The sequence below is a fragment of the Phaseolus vulgaris genome, chromosome 4 (genome assembly GCF_000499845.2).
Source record: "Phaseolus vulgaris cultivar G19833 chromosome 4, P. vulgaris v2.0, whole genome shotgun sequence".
Taxonomy (NCBI): Eukaryota; Viridiplantae; Streptophyta; class Magnoliopsida; order Fabales; family Fabaceae; genus Phaseolus; species Phaseolus vulgaris.
The window spans coordinates 10805446-10819088 of record NC_023756.2 but is presented as its reverse complement, the minus strand read 5'-3'; positions in this window follow the sequence as shown (position 1 = coordinate 10819088).

The following is a 13643-nucleotide window of genomic DNA, read 5'->3' as shown; positions in this document are numbered from 1 at the left end:
AGCTATTGGTTAAGAGTGAACCAGTATAAACCTCTGTGTGCATTCTCTCTATCCTTAAACTCTTTAATTTTAGTTTTATATTTGTGAACTGATATAAACAACCGATTTTTTTTTTCTGGTGTTGTGCTTATTTGCTTTGTGTTTTGGCAAACTGAATTCTGATTCAAGTTTTTCTTGAAGTAATTTCATTCTAGACTTAAAAGTTTGCGAAAACTCTCTTTAAACCATTCCCTCCCCCCCCCCCCCCCCCCCTCTAGTTTAAAGTCATACATTTTAACATATGTTACGACATAAATCAATTTTTTTAAGATAATCCGAGTTAATTGAATTTGAAGGTAGTTTTACCTAATTGTCTTAAGCGAGTAAAATATTTTTATTATTTTTTTCTATTGGGTAATAAATAAGCCCACCAAACTCGGGATCCAATATTTAGGATCGAGTTTTTGTTTAAAATAATTTTTAAAGTCGGGTTTTAGTTTAAAATATAGCTCAGATTCTATATTATTTTTTTGCCAAGCTTGTAAAATGATTTTAGGTCGTCTTTTCACAACTAACTTTGGGTTGAATTTTGCAACTAGTCATAAAGTTCGATGGCTGAGTTTAATGTAATTATAACTTTTGAAACGATATGAATCCTTATAAGCATTAATGAGAGATTTTCACACTTAATTATTAGTTTCAATGGCCTCAAGGTGTTATGCCACTTATGCGGATGACGTTTCACTAATCTTGTCATGTTGCCCTACGAAGACACGACGTTTCGTTGTCTAATTATAATGTTTCGTGCTAAAAAGTGATCATTCTTAAATGCTTAGTCAAATGTTTCATGTCCCCTTGTAAATATCAAATAAACTTGTCTGCTTCTTACACTTTCTTTGTTGGCTTTGTTTGTGCTTTTGGGTCAAGCATTTCATCTATTTTCTTTTGCGCTTCATTCACTCGTTTTCATCTAGGTATGCTTCTCATGGCTTCTTCATTTTTTTTTTTATTCTTCCGATGAGGTGGCAACTAGAGAGGTTGTTCCCATTGGAGATGAACCTTCTCTGAGTTGCACTGCCTCATTCCCATTCGAAGGGGATTTAATGGGGGGAGTTTGTTGTCTCCCACTAACACCATTATTACAATTGTTTCCACCGCGTTGGAGGTGAATAGAGCGATTATTGTCCCATCGAGAAAATGTAAACCTCCTTCCTAAAAGGCGTTGGAAGCATTAGGGCAACATTTAGCCAAGAGGAAGAGGAAAGATAATTATTGCAAATCCCAAGTACTTTTGGGTACTTGGTGAGGTTGTCCCCTACCCATCTGAATTCACCTTAAGGGAGTCTATCAAGGAGTTTGTATCCTCTTTTAGTAATTGCCCTTACTCAATGGTAGAGTTCATCTTGGTGGAAGCTTGTGATGATTTTGATCGAGTTTATATGAAGCTCTTGCCTAACCATTTGGACTTTATCTTTGTATATGGGTTTTTCTTTAGATAACTCAATGTTTTGTTTCTCTTATCTCCTTTTGAGAGTCAAATGCTCAGTACCACGAATGTGGCTCCTAGCAAGCTTCACCCAAATAGTTGGGCCTTCATAAAAGCTTTTCAAGTAATTTGCCATCATCTTTATATTAGGCCAACCATAACAAAATTCATGTATTTTTATCAACTAAAGCATGGTTTTGAGAATGGAGCTCAACATTGTTTTCTTTTTACTATTTATATGTTTTCATTTAAAAATTTCTAAAATAAGTTTTCGACTTGAAATGCTCGTCACAAGACCCTAAAAAATGTTTTTTCTTTTATCTAAACTTTACACCTAACTTTCCCTTATAATAGTAAAGGCTAGATAAATTTAAGTCCAAATTTGAGTAACTTCTTTCAATCGAGGATATAATAGACATAGAAACAATAAAACATCTTCCTCACCTTATTAGTAGTAAAGGTCTCCTAATTGTGCCCCTCGTCGAGAACCCTATTTCATTGTTTTCAGTAAGACTCGTTTTCTTGCATTTTGTTGAATGACACATTATAATTACTTATAACCTCCTTCTAATTTGTTGTGAAAATATAATGGGCAAGGATTTCAATTATAAAAACCTGTTTGCCAAGGTTGGAGCTCCCCCCTTAGAAAAGAGTATCCTTATTGACTCCACCACCAGTCGAGGTAATAGCTCCAACATCTAGCCAAGTGGTGAAGGCTATACCTAACATTCCTCATCCTCTTTCACCTCTGAGTATGGACAACCTCCTTTGCACAGGCTGATATTTCTAGGAAAAGAAGGCCTTCTGACCCGAGTAGATCACTAATAGTGTAGATTTTACTTGTTAAAATACTAAATTATGCACTTAAAATCAAATGAATTGAATTGATAAATCTAAAAAGAGAGCTTTGTCCCACTTTTTTACATTAGGGGTGTCCCAACCCTTATACAAATTTCACCATGTTTCTAACTAGAGCAGGGAAATCCAAATTCAAATTACATCAGTATCCATACTAGAAAGAAAAAAGCTCCTGTTAAAACGTTTAGCAACGCTATACCTGCTCAAAGATTTAAACAATACAATTTACGACATATCATAGATCAGATCCCAGATCAAACACATATCATATTTGGGCTCCAACCACCCTAAAAAAATCTTTACTCCAAAGAAACTTTGAAACAACACCAATTCCTGCAAAGGTAACCTAAAAAAAGATGCTCTAAAGTGCCACATGATAAAGCCAACTACCGCACTTAAAAACTACATACATATGAATGGTACTTGTTGCCAACAACTTCATCCCACTCCCACGTACCAAAACTTCCAATAACCACCACCACATCTCCCCCTTAGTATGATCCCCATCAGGTTTGTTGAGCTCCAATCCCAAAAAAGTGTTGATATAGAAGAATGGTGCATATAAAAGGAGTTGTAGCAACAACAACTAGCTTGGACCCCTTTTCACCCCTCTCACCAAAAGCTTAAGTGCATCACTAATCTTCACTCCAACCCTATAAACATATTTTGATTTGTATCTGACCATCCAAACTGGAAGTTCCCCACCACCAGCACCTCTTCCCACTTACACTACTTAAAGAACCTTGTCCTCATCAGATCGAGCTTTAAAAAGTGAGTGGCAGACTTCATTCTATGAAACTGATTCTTTATCTGCTCCATCTGTTTGAAAATGTACTACTTCTGAATTATCAATTTGAATATGAACTTTTCAATGTTTTAATCTACACCGCCTTGCTGGTATCCTGGATGAAACTTGATGCACTACATTGCAGCTTCTCCATGTGCCATAACCCTTTACAAGGTTGTGTAAACCAGCTTTGATGACAAAGCAAAGCCACAATAAAACATAGCCATTCCATTCTGACATTAGGCTTGATGACCTGCACCAAAAAGACCATACCTCCTACGCCTCACAACCATCACAACAACTAAACATAACTACACCTCTAAGAAAAACAGATCCCATATATCAAATTTCCAAACCAAAAAACCAACAATACTAGACAAAAAAACAAAGCAAAGGCAAGGTAAAGCATGCTTTTAAACCGAATAAGTTATTTAGTTACCATGTTAATGCAAATTTGTGGGGATAAAATCCAATCAGAAAAAGATAAGTTTACTTTCCTTACTTTATGTTTAATCTATTTAAAACTTTTATTGTGATTGAAATTATTTGAAACTCATAAGAATCTTTAATTATTTTGCAAAATTCAAAGGAAAACTTGAAGTTGAGAAAAACTGGCAGAAAACACCCAATCCGCTAAGCGCTGGCTTGATGTGTTGAGCATATTTGAGGTAGAGAAGCCAACCAAAATTTCCTCCAAGCGTTAAGAACTCAAAACTTGCACAAAGGGGAAATTCTCCAAAAAGGAGCAAATTCAGAGAGTTGAAGCACTGAAGTGATCTAGAGAAGCTTTAAGCACAAAGGAAATCTGAAGATGAAGAAAGATCTAGTATTGAGCATAGGAAAAGAGAAGTTGAGCGAGTTATTTTCCTTCACCTAAAGAAACCTAATTCGCTGAGCGGATTACTTGGCGCTGAGAAGATTTTAATGAAATAATATTTTGTGCTTCATCCTTATAAATAGATAGGAAACTAAATGGAAAAGTGAAGCTTATTTTTGAAACAATACTTGTATTTAGCTGCTAGTTACATATTATTTCATTGTAATTCATTCATTGTGAGTAGCTAAACTCATCCTTGTTGAGATTGAAGGACAATGTACTCATTTGTACTTTGTTGATTTATATATAAGTGTATTTTATTCCTATCTGATTTGGTTTTATGTTTAATGCTTGGTAAGTAAGGGATCACTACCATTTCCTTTAGATTGTGAATGATATTGGGAAATACGTTCATTCCCATAACTAAATCAAATCAACCAAGAACTTCAACTACTAGGGACAAGGTTGTAGTGATTGGCTTTACTCTTAAAACTTAATGTAGAAACAAATTGATATAATTCAAGGGATTAATTAGGTTAGTTTGATTTCTAAATAACCATGACTAAGGGATTAACTTGGTTTGACCTTAAGGAGTAAAGGATTTGAAATAAACTACATATGTAATCTTAAAGTACATATTATTACAAAGTCTATTCAATCTCAACACTCTATTATACTTGCATATCTCTATATTTGTATGTTTATTTTAATTGTTGTTCATTATCAATGTTTAGATTACAATTTATTTAACTTCAATGTATGTTGTGATTTATAACATGTTTTTTAAGAGGAGGTTTGACTATTGCATCAATTTCTAGTCCCTGAGGATATGACAACCCCCTTATCAGTTGTACCACAATTGATTCGGTTCACTTGTCGAGAGGTAGAAGTTTAAGTGATGCAATCTTGGGTTGCATGACTTTGTATTTTTTTTTTGGTACGAAATTTGCTATCTAAAATGAGTGAAAGAAACCATAAATTATTGGTGTATGGAGAATGATAATGAAGCTTAAGAGAGGTTAGACCAACTCCTAAGAGGTTCCATACTAAAACACTTACAAATAAGGCTATCAAGAAGTGAGTTAAGAGACTAGTTGAGGCTGAAATTTGGCAACAAATCAATAGTTTATTCAAAGTTAATTTACAAGGGGGCTAGCACTTGTATTTATAGTGCTTTGGGCAACCAAGGTGTGTTAGAATTAAAGGTCTTAAACAAGAGGGAGGTGAATTCTTTAAAGAAAAAATTTCGAAAATTCTGGACAAGAATGAAGATTAATGCAGAATCACAGAAGAAGCAATCAGATCAGCCAAAAAACAAAATTGTTTTAATTTGATTTTTGAAAATCAATCGGTTGTTTATGCGAATCAACCGATTGTTTTTATCAGCACTTTGCAAAAACACAGATCAAACAGTTTTAATAGCAGTGAGGGATAGAAAGATTCAACACACATAGTTTATACTGGTTTGCTCTTAACCTGAGCTACATCCAGTCCCCAGAAACCCCTGAGTATTTCACTAAGTAATCAACCACAGATTACACAACACAAACATAAAAGAGGTGATTTTGAACCCTTCAAGAATACTCACTCTCTTTGAAACACAAACACTACAAGTAAGAACACCCTCTAACTGTAGACATCAGTATCTTACAATTTTACAAATATGAATTGAAAAAAAATAAGTAAGAACAGGAAAGATCACACCTGATACAAAACGAGTACAACAGATCCCATTCCACTCTTAACCAATGCAAAGCTTTAAGTATTCTTGCAATCTTTGAGAAGCTTTTAATCTTTTGTAATTTGATCTCTCTCTCTAATTAGAGATTTAAAACAAGTTATATAGCCTCAAAGATAGTCGTTTTAGACTTTCAATCAGGGGCCAAAACAGATTTTATCAAGCAAAAACATATTTAACAGATTTAACCAATTCTATTAAGTTTTTAAAAAACAATCGATTGAAAGTACGAATCAACAGATTGAATTGGCTTTGACTGTGAGGCCAGCCAATTTCAGTTTTTTTTTCAAATCCTTTCCAAAACCACCAAGTGTAAAACAACCAATTGAATCATAAATCAATAGGTTTTTTTTTTTTCACTTACTTTGAAAAACACTTTTCTTTTAAAGAACTTGATTGATTCAAATTTGGATTAATCTAAGAGTGGATTGACAAATTCTAATCTATCCATAACCCATGCCCACAAGCAGCAACCTAGTATTCAAGCAATATTCATGGATTTGGAGACATCAAAGCTTCAAGTTCAACAAGGTGCAATTTTTAACCCTAAATGCCCTTCACTCATATAAGGAAAAATGAATATCTCTATTTGGAGAAAATCCTCTCAAATTAGAGGTAGACAAGTGTCCTCCTCTAATTGGAGAGAATCATATCCATTTCCATGAAGAAGAATGGTTTTTTGGCATTGATGGGATCCTCTCCATTAAGGGGATGACATATGGACCTTCATGTTTTCCTTGCCACTCAATACTTTCTATTTGCAGTCTAGTAATTTATTTGTGCATCCTAGATGGTCTATAGTTGCATTGGGTCCAAGGAGGCCCAATTGTAACTCTAGCTAGACTCTTTCTTTTTCAATTTACACCATACTCTAATTGGCCCAATATATGACCCATGAAAATTGGCCTAAAACATGGCCTAAGAAAATGGCCCAAATACAAGCCCAAAATCAAGTCTATACTACCCTACACAATGTTTATAAAATTAGAGAAAAATGGAATATCAAACAACAATTAATTCTCCCTAAGATGAGAGTCTTTTGAGCTCTTTTTTTGCTTTTAATCTTCTTAGCCAAATTTTTCGAGGCTTGATGGGTTTTCATCATTAAGACACGTGACCATCAAGTTTTTGGTGTCATTGTCGAGAAATAATAAGATATTTATTAAAAGGAAAAGAAAGAATATGGTAAATCTCTTGTGTATATTGAACACATAGGGTTATGTTTATATAGGAAAAGAAACATATGGGCTAAGCCCATTACATAAATAGAGATATATATAATATCTATAATATCTCATAATATCTAATAATATCTAACACTCCCCTTCAAACTGGTGAATATATATCATATGTACCTAGCTTGTTACAAATATAATCAATCTGAGGCCCTCGTAAGGATTTAGTAAAAATATCTTGATTATTTGAATTAACAAACTCATTCTTGATATCTCCCGATATAATCTTTTCTCAAATGAAATGACAATCAATTTCAATATGTTTGGTCCTTTCATGAACAACTGGATTTGAGCTAATATGAAGAGCAGCCTGATTATCACATATAAGTGTCATTTGAGGGACCTCTCCAAATTGCAATACTTTAAGTAACTGTTTAAGCCAAATAAGCTCACAAGTAGCTGAGGCCATAGCTCTATATTCTGCTTCTGCACTAGATCTCGCCACAACACTTTGTTTTTTGCTCTTCCAAGAGATCAAGTTATCACCAATGGAGACACAATAACCGGAAGTTGATCTTCTATCAGATGGAGATCCTGCCCAATCAGCATCTGAATAACAAATGACTTTAGTATGATTATTATGACCATATAACAAATCTTTTCCAAGAGAGCCTTTAATGTACTTCAGTATACGAATGATTGCATTCCAATGATCTTCACATGGAGAATTAAGAAATTGACTCACCACACTGACTGCAAAGGAAATATCAGGACGAGTAACAGTGAGTTAGTTCAATTTTCCAACTAATCTTCTGTACTTCTCAGGATCTGAAAGAGGCTCCCCCTGATTGGGTAGAAGCTTGACATTGGGATCCATGGGAGTATCAACAAATTTCGAATTCATCAACCCAATTTCCTCCAAAATATCCAATGCATATTAACTTGATTAGATGAAGAAATAGAAGGAGAAGGACAAGACTTAAAGTAAAGGGAAGATTCATTAAAGGTGACATCCGCTGAAATAAAATAACGGTTTAGAGAAGGTGAGAAACATTTATATCCTTTTTGTGATCTAGTGAACCCTAAAAAGACATATTTGTGTGACTTAGGAGATAATTTATCAAGACCAGGACTAAAATTATGAACAAAGCATGTGGAACCAAAAAATTTGGGAGGTAAAGAGTGGAGAGGGTCATGTGGAAATAAAATAGAATGAGGAATTTTGTTATCTAAAACTGAATATGGCATACGATTAATGAGATAACATGCACTAAGAACAACATCACCTTAAAAACACTGAGGAACATCACTATGGATTAAAATAGTACGAGTTGTTTCAACAAGATGTCTATTCTTGCGCTTAGCTACCTCATTTTGTTGAGGTGTATAAACACATGAAGTTTGAAGAAGAATACCATGAGAAGCCTTAAAATTTTTAAAAGAATGAGAAAGATACTCACGTCCATTATCACTGCGCAAAATGCGAATGGAAATTCTAAATTGATTTTTAATTTCATTGTAAAATATTTGAAACATTGCAAACAACTCATAACGGTTTTTCACTAAAAACACCCAAGTACATCTTGAATAATCATCAATAAAAGTAACAAAATACTGAAATCCTAAATTAGACTTAATACGACTTGGTCCCGAAATGTCTGAGTGAACTAAGGCAAAAGGAGATGAAGCATGTTGTGAGAAACTACTAGGAAAAAAACTACGAATGTGTTTCCCTAACTGACACGACTCACACGATAAAGTAAACACATTAGACAAACTTGGAACAAGTTGCTGCATCCTGGCAAGACTAGGATGACCCAACCGAGCATGAATGAGAGATGGAGAATCCATAATCGCGCCAACATGTGCAGAGATCTGTAGTTGATAAAGTCCATGAGACTCACATCTGGTGCCAATCATCCGTCCCGAACTTCGGTCCTGTAAAGAAACAGAATCTTTGGTAAAAGAAATAACACAATCAAGGGAACGAGTGAGACGACTAATGGATAATAAGTTAAATGAGGACCCATGGACATAAAGAACATTATCAATAGATAAATAAGGAAAAAGGTTAATAGTATCAACACCATGTGATGGTACCTTATATCCATTGGCCATGGTAACTGAAGGTAAATAACCCGTAGTAGATAGGGAAGAGAAAAAAGATTGATTACCAGTAATGTGATCTGTGGCACCTAAATCTAGAACCCAAGGGCCAAGGGAAGTAGAGCGAGTGAGGCCAACAAAATATGTACCTGAATGTGCAACAGAAGCCGTGGAACTAGAGTTCTGACGATCCTCATACCATTTAAAAAATTCATTGAAAATAACAGGTTAGCCTGAGGTATCAATTGAAGTATGGTCCACAGTAGAAGGTTGCACAAGAGCAGTTTGAGCAACCGCAACAGATTTAGGAGGACAACCATGTAAGGCATAACGTCTGTCAATTTTGTGGCCAAATTTGCCACAATGGTCACACTTGTGACGCCCTTTGCCCAACTTGTGAGGGCGAGTACGATCATTATGCTGAGAGACTAAAGCAGAAGAGTCATCAACATGAGACGTTATATCAGTGGTTTGTTTACTTGGCACACGCAAAAGGATAGAACAAGTGGAAGTAAAATTGGGCACGATAGGAGATCCCAAAATTTGATCAAGAACATGAGAATAATCATCAGGAAGGCCATGTAAACCCAATAACATGAAGAACTTGTATCTTTGTTCTAGTTCTTGAGAAGGAGTGGGGGCAGAAGGTAACAACTCATTAAAATCATGAAGAAGAGCATGAAGCATACCCAGATATTCCGTCATTGTACCATCAAGACGTTGGGAGCAACAACTGTGAGGATATTTTGACACACACCATAAAGACGTTGAGTATCATTGGTGTATAATAATTTTGCTTGTTCCCAAACTTCTGAACATGTCTCATCGATACGAAAAAATTGCTTTAAAGATGAGTGAATGGTAGATTTGATAACAATGCATAATTGAGCATCAACTTTTAACCAACGAGAAACCTCATTTTCAGCAACATTAGGATGGGTAAAATGATCAACATAACCTTGACTCTTAAACCATAACTTAACATATGAGGCCCAAGTGTCATAATTGGTTCCATCCAATTTGTCAATTGAGAGATGAACATTGACATAATTAGTATAAATAGATGGATCTGACATAATGGCAGCGGAAGTAGTAACAGCGGCAGCGGAATAAGCCATAGTGGCAGTGGAAGCGGAAAAAGCCATAGTGGAAGTGGAAGTGGAAGAAGCCATGGAGGACAAGAATAAATCCAGTCACCGGTCAATTGGTCGTAGCAAGAAAGATGAAGGCTCCGGCAGCGGTTCCGGCAGCATCTCCAACAACGATTCTGGTGGCGTCTCCGACGAGATTCCGGTGAAGGCTCCGACGATGGTTCAGCGATGGTCCAACAACATCTCCGACGAAGCGGCGGCGGTGGCAGCTCCGGCTAGATGGTGGGCCGGTGGCTGGAAAATTCCAGTGAACAGTGGGTTCACCAAAAAAACTTGAACCCTATGTTAGAATGGATGGCTTTAAACTAGAGGGGGTGAATGGTTTAAAGAGGGATTTCGAAAACTTTTAAGTCAAGAATGAAATTATCTCAAGAAACAATTGATAAGGAATCCATTTTTCCAAATCAATAAGCAAAAACAACAGCACCAGAAAAACAATCGGTTGTTTCGCATAAACAATCGGTTGTTCAGTTTACAAATATCAAAACTGAATTTAAAGAGTTAAGAGAGAGAGAGAGAATGCACACAAATGTTAATATTGGTTCACTCTAAACCCAGAGCTACATCCAGTCTTCTCAGAAACCACTGAGGAATTCCACTAAGCAATCAAACCTAGATCACTTACAACACAACCAAGAAAGTGACCTTGATCCCCTCAAGACACACACTTCTCTTGGCCACACACCAATACTAAGAATGTTGATCTTGATCCCCTCAAGAACACACAACACTTCTCAGCAAACACACAGAAGAAACTTGTTCAACAGATACAAGGATTAATCGGTTGTTTTGGTTTTAACAGCTCAACCATTTGAAAAACAGTTTTCAATCTTTTCTAAAAACACCTAAGTATAAAACAATCGGTTGTTTCGACAAAACAATCGGTTTTTTTTCACTTAGTGTGAAAAACACTTTTCTTTTAAAAGATTGAGAATGCCTATGCTTTGGATTCAATCAAGAGTGGATTACATAAACAATCTACCCCAGATCCTAACTAAGATAGCTCAGCAACAGCAAGCACAACCAAGCCTTCAACATCCTTCAAAGGGTTTGGATTCTTCAAAGCTTGAACACCACTTGGTTCAACACCCTAACCCTATGCTCTGATACATATTAAAAGGAAAAGAAAGAATAAGGTAAATTTCTTGTGTATATTGAACAGATAGAGTTATGTTTATATAGGAAAAGAAACATATGGGCTAAGCCCATTGCATAAATAGAGATATCTAGTAATATCTATAATATCTCATAATATCTAATTATATCTAATAATATCTAACAATATTAATAGTTGAATAATCCTTTTTCTAAAAGTAGTGTATATTAGCAATATAACATATATATTAATAACATAGTTGCAAAATTTTATTTTCAGTTTTATTGCATTGATCTTATTTTGAGTTCTATTAATTTATGTTACTTAGAGATAAGACATATGCATAATATTTGTTGTTTGAATAGGATATAGAGAAGGCCATAAAGAAGAGCAGAAGCAAAGCTAAAAAGAGTAAAGAAAGACATGTGGCAAGACAAGAACATGACATTTTTTTCATTTTCTCAACCACTTCAATCCACACAAGCTACAAGTAAAATGGTTGATCAAGCTAGAGGTAGAGATAACAAAGAAGGGAGAATCATGAATCCCCCAAGAATAACATTAGCAGATTATGTAGTCCATCAAGGACCAAGACACTTTTCTAGATTTGGCATTCCACCAGCAGCCAAAGGGATTCACATCAAACTAGCTTTCTTGAATCTATTTTCAACTCACCTATTTTCAGGCAAAGACCATAAGGATCCATATGCTCATTTGGATACCTTCTATGAGTTGTGTGCTACCATGATATTTGAAATTGTACAATAAAAGGTTGCTTACATGAAGTTGTTTCCATTTTTCCTTATTGGTGAAGCCAAAGATTGGATCAAAGCACAACCAACTTAAAGTCTAACTAGTTGGGATGACATGGAGAGCAAATTCATCACTATAATTTTTCACCTACAAGATATGTAAGTGCCAAATAATGGGCCCGAACCAACTCGGATCAACATCGGCCTGGGCCTACTTGTCTCCACATTGTCCCATAATGGGCCTGAACCGATTCGACTTGACACCGCCCAGTCGACTTGGCTCAATATCGGCCCGGGCATACACAACTCGACATTAGCCTGGGTGACTCAGCTTGAATCCAACCCGGGCTAATTCGACTCGGCTTGACATCGACCCAGATTGACTCTGCTCGACATGGGCTCGGGTGACTCAGCCCAGGCCGACTCAGCTCGAATCCGGCCTTGGCCAACTTAGCTCGAATCCGACCCAGGCCGACTCGGCTTGACATTGGCTCGGATGACTCCGCTAGACATTGGCTCGGGTCGACTCTGATCGACATGGGCTTGGACCGATTCGACATTGGCCCGGGCCGACTCAGATCGACATGGTCTCGGGCAGACTTAGCTCAACATGGGCACGGATTGACTCAGCTCAACTTGGGTCCTGGCCAAGTCAAAATCTAACCTAAAATCCATTTTGGATAAACCAAAAATATATCCAATCTATATCTAATCCATATCCAATTAAATGGATTGGACTTAAAATCCAAAAATATGGATTTTGATTTGAGATTAGTCCATTTAAATGGATTAAAAGTAATATGAATTTGGATAACTATGGATTAGAGTTGACAATTTGAATTTTTTGCCCACCCTTACCTTGGATAGACTCTTCAAGCATATTAGTACTACGCAAACGAAACTATGGTATGGTAAATTAATATTTAACATATTTATAAATAGTAATTATAAAGTAACCACAACTCTATTTTTCTTAAAAAAAACAAATTGCTTGCATAGACGATATGGGTTTGTATGAGGGCACTTTGCCTTGTGAGCAAATCTAGGAATATATTTCCTTTGTCCTTTATTTATGCCTAGCTCGCAAAGTTGAAACCTGAGATTGTTTAGTAGTCTCTTCATTCCTCTTCCTAAGATAAATATTACAAAAAAAAAATTGATGCCCATATTTTCTTAGATTAATTTTTATTTATCAATTTAAACTTTGTTGTGTTTGATGGTACAATTTATTCCATAATGTATGAGTTCTCATCATACATATTTTTATGTTTTTTTATTTTTAATACACATATTTGTTTTTAATACACATACTTGAGGTCATGAAAGTTTCTTCATGAGACAGATAATTCTCATCTTCATCATCAAATGATGAGCATAAGGTTTAGAGATTTGGACAAATCTAGAGATAGACTTATGATTCACCTTTTTATTTGTGTCAACTATTAGACATACATTTGTCTTCTCTTTGTCAGATTCAAAGTAAAAGCTTGAGTTTAACTCATTTTCTACGTTTTTTTTGTATTTGTTCTCTAAGAAGTCTCATATTTCCTTAGTTTTTTTTTTTTTTTTTTTACTTTCCTTAGTTTATTTTAGCTTGCAAAGTTCATTAAATTTTTCTTTTGACAAATCAAATGTTAGCACATACCTAACTTTGTCATTGATTTCCATTTGATTAACCTTAATTTGTGTCTAGTCCTT